Here is a 10,534-nt window from a genome sequence, read left to right as displayed (position 1 = left end):
AGGAAAAAAATCTGTAAAAAATACAAACACATGGAGGCTAAACAATACACTACTAAATAACCAAGAGACCATTGAAGAAATCAAAGAGGAAATAAAAAAATATAGAAACAAATGACAATGAAAACATGAGGATCCAAAACCTATGGGATGCAGCAAAAGCAGTTCTAAGAGGGAAGTTTATAGCAATACAATCCTACGTCAAAAAACAAGAAACATCTCAAATAAACAACCTAACCTTACACCTAAAGCAATTATAGAAAGAAGAAAAAAAAACACCCCAAAGTTAGCAGAAGGAAACAAATCATAAAGATCATATCAGAAATAAATGAAAAAGAAATGAAGGAGATGATAGCAAAGATCAATAAAACTAAAAGCTGATTCTTTGAGAAGATAAACAAAATTGATAAACCATTAGCCAGATTCATCAAGAAAAAAAGGGAGAAGACCCAAATCAATAGAATTAGAAATGAAAAAGAAGAAGTAACAACTGACACTGCAGAAATACAAAGGATCATGAGAGATTACTACAAGCAACTATATACCAATAAAATGGACAACCTGGAAAAAATATACAAATTCTTAGAAAAGCTCATTCTGATACTGAATCGGGAAGAAATAGAAAATATAAACAGACCAGTCACAAGTAATGAAATTGAAACTCTGATTAAAAATCTTCCAAAAAACAAAAGCCCAGGACCAGATGGCTTCACAGGCGAATTCTATCAAACATTTAGAGAAGAGCTGACACCTATCCTTCTCAAACTCTTCCAAAATACAACAGAGGGAGGAAGACTCCCAAACTCATTCCACGAGGCCACCATCATCCTGATACCAAAACCAGACAAAAATGCCACAAAAAGAGAAAACTACAGGCCAATATAACTGATGAACAGAGATGCAAAAATCCTCAACAAAATACTAGCAAACAGAATCCAACAGCACATTAAATGGATCATACACCATGTCCAAGTGGGGTTTATCCCAGGAATACAAGGATTCTTCAATATATGAAAATCAATCAATGTGGTAAACCATATTAACAAATTGAAGAAGAAAAACCACATGATCATTTCAATAGATGCAAAAAAAGCTTTTGACAAAATTCAACACCCATTTATGATAAAAACCCTCCAGAAAGTAGACACAGAGGGAACTTACCTCAACATAGTAAAGGCCATACATGACAAACCCACAGCCAATATCGTTCTCAATGGTGAAACTCAATGGTGAAACTGAAACTATTTCCACTAGGATCAGGAACAAGACAAGGTTGCCCACTCTCATCACTATTATTCAACATAGTTTTGGAAGTTTTAGCCACAGCAATCAGAGAAGAAAAAGAAATAAAAGGAATCCAAATCAGAAAACAAGAAGTAAAGCTGTCACTGTTTGCAGATGATATGATACTATACATAGAGAATCCTAAAGATGCTACCAGAAAACTACTAGAGCTAATCAATGAATTTGGTAAAGTAGCAGGATACAAAATTAATTCTTCAAAATCTTTTGCATTCCTATACACAAATGATGAAAAATCTGAAAGAGAAATTAAGGAAACACTCCCATTTACCATTGCAACTAAAAGAATAAAATACCTAGGAATAAACCTACCTAAGGAGACAAAAGAACTATATGCAGAAAGCTATAAGACACTGATGAAAGAAATTAAAGCTGATACAGATGGAGAGATATACCATGTTCTTGGATTGGAAGATTCAGCATTGTGAAAATGACTATACTACCCAAAGCAATTTACAGATTCAGTGCAATCTCTATCAAAATACCAATGGCATTTTTCATAGAACTAGAACAAAAAATTTCACAATTTGCATGGAAACACAAAAGACCCTGAATAGCCAAAGCAATCTTGAGAAAGAAAAACGGAGCTGGAGGAATCAGGATCCCAGAATTCAGACTACACTACAAAGCTACAATAATCAAGACAGTATGGTACTGGCACAAAAACAGAAATATAGATCAATGGAACAGGATTTAAAGCCCAGAGATAAACCCACACACATATGGTCACCTTATCTTTGATAAAGGACACAAGAATATACAATGGAGAAAAGACAGCCTCTTCAAGAAGTGGTGCTGGGAAAACTGGACAGCTACATGTAAAAGAATGAAATTAGAACACTCCCTAACACCATACACAAAAATAAACTCAAAATGGATTAAAGACCTAAATGGAAGGCCAGAAACTATTAAACTCTTAGAGGAAAACATAGGCAGAACACTCTATGACATAAATCACAGCAAGATCATTTTTGACCCACCTCCTAGAGAAATGGAAATAAAAACAAATATAAACAAATGGGACCTAATGAAACTTAAAAGCTTTTGCACAGCAAAGGGAACCATAAACAAGACGAAAAGGCAACCCTCAGAATGGGAGAAAATGTTTGCAAATGAAGCAACTGACAAAGGATTAATCTCCAAAATATACAAGCAGCTCATGCAGCTCAATATCAAAAAAACAAACAACACAATCCAAAAATGGGCAGGAGATCTAAAAAGACATTTCTCCAAAGAAGATATACAGATTGCCAACAAACACATGAAAGAATGCTCAACATCACTAATCATTAGAGAAATGCAAATCAAAACTACAATGAGATATCATCTCACACCAGTCAGAATGGCCATGATCAAAAAATCTACAAACAGTAAATGCTGGAGAGGGTGTGGAGAAAAGGGAACCCTCTTGCACTGTTGGTGGGAATGTAAATTGATACAGCCACTATGGAGAACAGTATGGAGGTTCCTCAGAAAACTAAAAATAGAACTACCATACGACCCAGCAATCCTACTACAGGGCATATACCCTGAGAAAACCATAATTCAAAAAGAGTCATGTACCACAATGTTCATTGCAGCTCTATTTACAATAGCCAGGACATGGAAGCAACCTAAGTGTCCATCGACAGATGAACGGATAAAGAAGATGTGGCTCATATATACAATGGAATATTACTCAGCCATAAAAAGAAACGAAATTGAGTTATTTGTAGTGAGGTGGATGGACCTAGAGTCTGTCATACAGAGTGAAGTAAGTCAGAAAGAGAAAAACAAATACCATATGGTAACACATATATATGGAATCTAAAAAAAAAAAAAAGGTTCTGAAGAACCTAGGGCAGTACAGGAATAAAGATGCAGACGTAGAGAATGGACTTAAGGGCATGGGGAGTGGGTAGGGTAAGCTGGGACTAAGTTAGAGAGTGGCATGGACATATATATGCTACCAAATATAAAATAGATAGCTAGTGGGAAGCAGCCACATAGCACAGGGAGATCAGCTCGGTGCTTTGTGTCCTCCTAGAGGGGTGGGATAGGGAGGGTGGGAGGAAGAGGCAAGTGGGAAGAGATATGGGGATGTATGTATATGTATAGCTGATTCACTTTGTTATAAAGCAGAAACTAACACACATTGTAAAGCAATTATACTCCAATAAAGATGTTAAAAAAAAAAGAAGGGGGGCTTCCCTGGTGGCGCAGTGGTTGAGAGTCCGCCTGCCGATGCAGGGGACACGGGTGTGTGCCCCGGTCCGGGAAGATCCCACATGCCGCGGAGCAGCTGGGCCCGTGAGCCATGGCCGCTGAGCCTGCGCGTCTGGAACCCATGCTCCACAATGGGAGAGGCCACAGCAGTGAGAGGCCTGCGTACTGAAAAAAAAAAAAAAAAAAAAAAAAAAGCAAAGACTGAGAGATCTCTCTCTCCTCCACGTGAGGAGACAATGAGAAGGTAGCCATCTGCAAACCAGGAAGAGAGCCCCCACCAGGACAGAAGGGGCAGGCACCTTGATCTTGGACTTCCAGCCTCCAGAACTGTGAGAGATAAATTTCTGTTGTTGAAGCCCCCCAGTTTATGGTATTTTGTTGCAGCTGTCCAAGGTAACACATCCACCCAAACCTAAATCCTGGGACACTCCGTTCAGATACCTGGACCCAGAGACTGAACAGTCCTTTCTACCATCCAGTGAAGACCCCTATGTGTGGCCCCAGCAGGCACAAGCTGAAGGAGACTTTCCCTGCCCCCAAGACTGGCAGTTGTAGGAAACATCTGTTTTACTTTATAAAGCTCGTTCACATCTTGTAACACGAGCTCCCACCATCAGGATATCTGTGAGGAGGGGGCAGGGGTGGATGTTCCTGGCATCATTCCCACTGGCCGGAGAGGACTCTCCATGAGAAATCACACAACGTGGAGATGCTGAGCTCGTGTCCCAGGATCCCACCCTCTTTTTTAAAAATTGAATTTAAAAATTCTTTTTAATTTCTTTAATTTTTTTTAATCTTTAAGTTGGTTTACAATGTTGTGTTAGTTTCTGATGTACAGCAAAGTGGTTCAGTTGTGTGTGTGTATATATATAATATATATATATTCTTTTTCAAATTCTTTTCCCATATAGGTTATTGCAGTATAGTGAATATAGTTCCTTGCGCTGTACGGCAGGACCTTGTTGTTTATCTACTTTATATATAGTAGTGTGTATCTGGTAATCCTAAACTCTTAATTTATCCCTCCCCCCTTCCCCTTTGGTAACCATAGGTTTGTTTTCTACGTTTGTGAGTCTGTTTCTGTTTTGTAAATAAGTTCATTTGTATCTTTTGTTTTTTAGATTCCACATATAAGTGATATCATACGATATTTGTCTTTCTCTGTCTGACTGCCTTCACTTGGCATGATAATCTCTGGGTCCATCCATGTTGCTGCAAATGGCATTATTTCATTCTTTTTTATGGCTGAGTAATATTCCATTGAATATATGTACCACATCTTTAGCCATTCTTCCATCGATGGACATTTAGGTTTCCATGTCTTGGCTATTGTAAGTAGTGCTGCTATAAACATTGGGGTGCATGTATCTTTTCAAATTAGAGTTTTCTCCAGATATATGCCTGGGAGTAGAATTGCTGGATCATATGTTTGTTCTATTTTTAGTTTTTTAAGGACCCTCCGTACTGTTCTCCATAGTGGCTGCACCAATTTACATTCCCACCAACAGTGTAGGAGCAGAATCCCACACTCTCTTCACTTGGTGCCTCTGCCTCTCCCTGAGGGGTGGAATGCAGCTGATGAGAGGGCTTTGAGGACCGTGGCTCTCCCTGCCCCACTCAACACCCACTGATGAACTGAGGAGCTGCGCTCAGCAAGGAGCCCCCAGAATGTCTGCCCTGCCCTGAGACCACCACCATCACCAAGGGCATTGTCATCTCCACCACCGTCACTCACATCTTGACCTTCCCCAGTGAGACAAGAAGAGTAAGCACAGGACCTGGCACATAGTAGGTGCTCAGTGGACATCACTTCCCTCTTCCTCACGTCTCAGGCTCTAATCTAGGTATCTTGCTAATAATGTTAACCAAAGCAGAAATAATTACCATTATCAACTGTTCCCTGCAGGCAGGTACATGAAATAAAGGCTTCCAGGCACTGATTCACTGAACGCCCACGATTTTCCAAAGTGGAACCTATAAGGCCCATGAGGAGTCGGAGGAGAGACCAAGGGCACCACGTTTGTGTCAAGGGCAGAGCTGAAAGAAGAACCTGTTCTAGGCAGCTGGGATGCAGGGCTCCCTCCATCCTCCAACTGCAAGAAATAAGACCCAAACGGTCCCAAGACACATGCACACACACACACACACACACCACACAACATACACTCACACACCCCACACAGACACACACCAAACCCACTTACGTACACATACACCCCTCACATACATACATGCTTGCACAAACTCATGTACACAGACACGCCAAACACACATTCACACGGTCATACACACATCCACATATGCTTATTCACACACACTCCACCACAGACACACACATATCCACAGACACACACACGCACACCACACCACCACACTGGGGTGGTTGATTTCATGTGCCAACATGGCTGGGCCATGGTGCCCAGGTATTTGGTCAAACCTTCTTCAGATTGTTTCAGCAAGAGCAGTTTTTGGATGAGAGTAACAGTTAAATCAGCGACTCTGAGTAAAGCAGGTTGCCCTCCAGAGCAATTAGTTGAAGGTCTGAATAGATTGAAGACTGACCTCCCCTGACAAGAAGGAATTCTGTCAGCAGACGGCCTTTGGACTTGAACTGCAACCCTGCCCTGGGTCTCCAGCCTGCCAGCCTACCCTGCCAAACCTCCAAGCTGTGTGAGCCAGTTCCTTAAAATCGACCGCTCTCTCTACCTCTCTCTCTCTCTCCATACACACACACACACACACACACACACACACACATCCTGTTAGTTCTGTTTCTCTGGAGAACGCTGACTAATACACAGCACACACACACACATAGACACGCTGCAAACAGCTACACACACACACATATAAACACATTGCACAAACATACACCACACGCACACCCCACGAACACCCATCCACATACATCATGCAGGCACCCCACACACCACACACACACACACACACACACACACACACACCACGGCCGTAGGCAGCCAGACATACATTCACACTAAACCTATGCATACGCCCACAGATCACAGCCCCACAGACACACGCGCTCGCCCACCATGCCACCACCCCAGAGCCATGCACACACACCATCCTGTAAGTTATCATGGACTTGGTCCCAGGGGAATAGTCTACGAGCCAGTACAGACAGTCCTCAGGCCTGGGGACCCTGTTTGTGGGTTACTGTCATCCAGACCCCACTTCCAAGGAGGGGCCTCTTTGTTTTTCTTTCTGGACCCCTAGATGAAGCGTGCTGTCCTTGAACATATCAAAAGGAAACTGATCTATGTATACACACGGAGTTGCCATTGCGCTTGTTTTTTTGTTGTTGTTGGTTTTTTGCAGTACGCGGGCCTCTCACTTTTGTGGCGTCTCCCGTTGCGGAGCGCAGGCTCCGGACGCGCAGGCTCAGCGGCCATGGCTCACGGGCCCAGCCGCTCCGCGGCATGTGGGATCTTCCCGGACCGGGGCACGAACCTCTGTCCCCTGCATCGGCAGGCGGACTCTCAACCACTGCGCCACCAGGGAAGCCCGTGCCTGTTGTTTTTGAAGTCAGCTTGGTCACTTGGGCCCCAGATGGCTCCCGACATGCTTCCAGCTGAACAAGTGGGGGGCTCACACTTTTGTGGCTTGTCCTATCCGGTGACACCCCAGAGCTTGGGCTCCCCTTCTCAGGACATGGAGACAACGAGCAGGATGGGGGGTTCTTCTGGAAGATCCCAGCCCCTCCCACACCCCCAGCCAAGGCAGGAAGTCAGCGACGGTGGCTGAGCCACCATGGGTGTCCCTCAGAGAGGACCCCAGCTCCCTCATTGGTCTCAGATCCACACCCCTTGGATCGCAAATACAATCCAAGCGAAATAGAAGCTATTCCAGAAACATCTGCCGTAAATGTTCACTTCAGCTTCTTAACACATGGAAATGATGACATCCTCTCCTCAAACACACACAAAAAATTTTAATTGACAGCAGAACTCTTGGTAGAAGCTTCCATGATCTCGATGGGAGTCTGGCTTTCCAAGGGAAAAACTAAATCTATGAAATTTCAATCAGTGGCCATCCCAGCTGGCTCCAGCCCACATGAGCTGGGAGGCCACGCTCCCCTGAAACATTTGGAAGACATCATATGACCTAACAGAGTCCCAGCTGAAGGGCAGCAGATACAGCTGCTGCGTGTGACGCAGACCAGGGTGGGCCAGGCCAGGGCAGTGGGGGATTCTTGACAGGACCAGACTGGTTGACCCTTCCCACCCTCCACCCAGACATTTACATGGAAGAAATAAAAGGAGATCAGATGGCAGAAGACCCACTCCGGGCAGACTGTTAGCCCCTCAACAATACACTATGGGGCCTATGATATGAGCCCATTTTGCAGCTGAGGAAACTGAGGCTCAGTAAAATGATCAAGTGCTTTCTGTTAATAAAGAGGAAAGAGGCAGCTCCTCCCCACCCTCTCCTCTTGAGGCAGCTCCTTGAAAACATAACAGGTCTGATAAGAGGCCGGAAGCTTTTGGTTTTACGGGCAAGGTCATGGGCCTCCTGACCCTTGGAACTGAAAGCACGCACATCTGAGATTAGTTTAGAGCTCCTCACGGTGCATCCTCTTGTCTCTCTAGAAGATACGAGAAGGTTTGCTTGTTCTCTCTTTCTCACACTGTATAAATTTGATGAAATTATGTCCAGACTTTGTAGTCACTTTCATGCTACACCGCATGCATGGAAACCCACTCATGCTTGTGATTAAATTGCATTCCCTCTCCGATATTGGTACAGAAGAGGCTTTTGTTGGCAGGACTCTCTTTTTTCCCCAACAGTAATTTGCCTGAAGCCACACAGAGGCAATGGGAGCTGTAACCTCCAAGTCGGCTCCTGTACCACCCTTACCTCCTTGGCACTCTGCCCTTGAGCTGGAGGGTCTTGGGAAACTTGGGGATAACATCTGGAATTGGAGGAAACAGCCCTTCTTTGTAGAGAGTTAACCTGCATGAGATGCTTTTGTGTGTTACCTTGGCCCAAAAGGCCACAGAATGACCCAACAGCCCATAAACTCAACTGACGCCAACGACCTGAAGGCAGTGATGATACCATCGCCTGTAGAGCCCCACGCTGTGTCCCCAGCACGGCTACAGGGGCCAGTTCCTTTATTTATTTTTTTGGATTTTAAAATATTGAAATATAGTTGAATTATCATGTCAAGTGTACATCAAAGTGATTCAGTTATACATATATATATCTATCCTTTTTTCAGATTCTTTTCCATTATAGGTTATTACAAGACCTTGAATATTGTTCCCTGTGCTATACAGCAGGTCCTTGTTGGTTATCTATTTTATATATGGTAGTGTGTATCCCACATTCCTAACTTATCCCTCCTTACCCCTTGCCCCTTTGGTAACCATAAGTTTGTTTCCAACGTCTGTTTCTGTTTTGTAAATAAGTTCATTCGTATCGTATTTTAGAGTCCACATATAAGTGATAGCATATGATATTTGTCTTTGTCTGACTTACTTCATTTAGTAGGATAATCTCTCGGTCCATCCATGCTGCTGCAGATGGCATTATTTCATGTGTGTGTGTGTGTGTGTATATATATATATATATATACACACACACACACAGACACACACACATATACCACATCTTCTTTATCCATTCCTCTGCCAATGGGCACTTAGATTGTTCCCAGGTCTTGGCTATTGTAAATAGTGCTGCAATGCACATTGGGGTACGTGTATCTTTTCTAATTAGAGTTTTCCTCTTTTCCCAATATATGCCCAGGAGTGGGATTGCTGGATCATATGGTAACTCTATTTCTAGTTTTTTAAGGAACCTCTGTACCCTTTTCCACAGTGGCTGCACTAATTTACGCTCCCACCAACAGCGTAGGAGCGTTTGGCCAGTTTCTTCAATGCTTGCCCACCACAGCCTGCTATGGCTGCTATGAGACTGGCTCCTCTCACCAGGTGTGTGATGCTTGAGATCCATCCCTCGTCCTGTGTGTCTCAATAGCTGGTTCCTTTCCATGGCTGAGCACGTTCCCCCAGCTTTACTCTCAGGCAGCCCTTGCCATCGGTTGGCTTGCAAGGGCCCGCGTCCATACTTGCCATCTCTTCAGATACTGCTGTTTTCTCCTCTTCACTGAAAGGTTGTACCGAGTCAGGCTTTACCCATCACAGTCCAGCAACATGAACTCTAATTATCACGCAGTTCATCAGGCTTCTTTTTCTGACTCAGCTTCTTCCCTCCGGCTTCGTCGTATACAGATGGGTCCCATGGAGGAAAGCTAATTGCATATGGTGCCACTATTTTAGGTTGGTCAAACGAACAAGCAGCAGGCATCTTAACCTTTTCCACCACTTTATTTTTAAAAAGCTGAACATCTTTTATACATACACTACTGGAGCCTCTGCGTTTAGGGAGCTGGCTGTATCTTGCTGAAAACTCCCGGCTTACGTTAATATTTGCCAAATGTGATTATGGTCCCACCTCCATTTTGCTTTGCTCTATACACATTCAGTTCACCAGAGATGGAATAAATGAGGGATGAACGTCAAACCCCAAGCATAGACAGTCACCCACTGGTCGTCATCAGGGGTGTGCAAGGTCAACGTAAATGCAGGCTCTTGATCAAGCCCATGCTGTGTAAACACTACTTTAAACCGCATTGATTCAGGGCCCTAGGGTGGCTGCACACAGGTGCCAGATGACTTCTGCTCCACCACTGAGGTAAATTCTACAAGAAGGGCCTCTTCCGGGTGGAAAGTCCTATAAGGAGAATGCATGTTTGCAGCATCAGCAGGAGGTGTAGCTTCAGTTGTGGGCAAAGCACTTTTGGGACAACAAGGCAGCTTATTCTATAGTGAAGGACTGGGTTTCACGTCCGCTGTTAATGCCTTCTCTTCATGCATGTGGAGTTCACAGACATGCTCCAGACGAGATTCCCAGCACACGCCAAACAAAGAAATGCCACAGTCTGCATCGTCAGACTCTTCCATCCCCAGCATTCGCTTCATCAGATGGCCTGGCGGTGCAACTG

The 10,534-nt window shown here is 43.9% G+C and overlaps 1 pseudogene; it reads right to left on the bottom strand.

Annotated features, from left to right (window-relative positions):
- Positions 1-9,500: 9,500 nt before the first annotated feature.
- On the bottom strand, positions 9,501-10,163 carry LOC132417491 (AKT-interacting protein pseudogene; annotated as a pseudogene).
- Positions 10,164-10,534: the final 371 nt, after the last annotated feature.

This window comes from Delphinus delphis, chromosome 2, assembly GCF_949987515.2.
Source record: "Delphinus delphis chromosome 2, mDelDel1.2, whole genome shotgun sequence".
NCBI classification, from domain to species: domain Eukaryota; kingdom Metazoa; phylum Chordata; class Mammalia; order Artiodactyla; family Delphinidae; genus Delphinus; species Delphinus delphis.
Note: the sequence above shows the minus strand (reverse complement) of the source record. Positions and strands in the feature narration are given on the sequence as shown.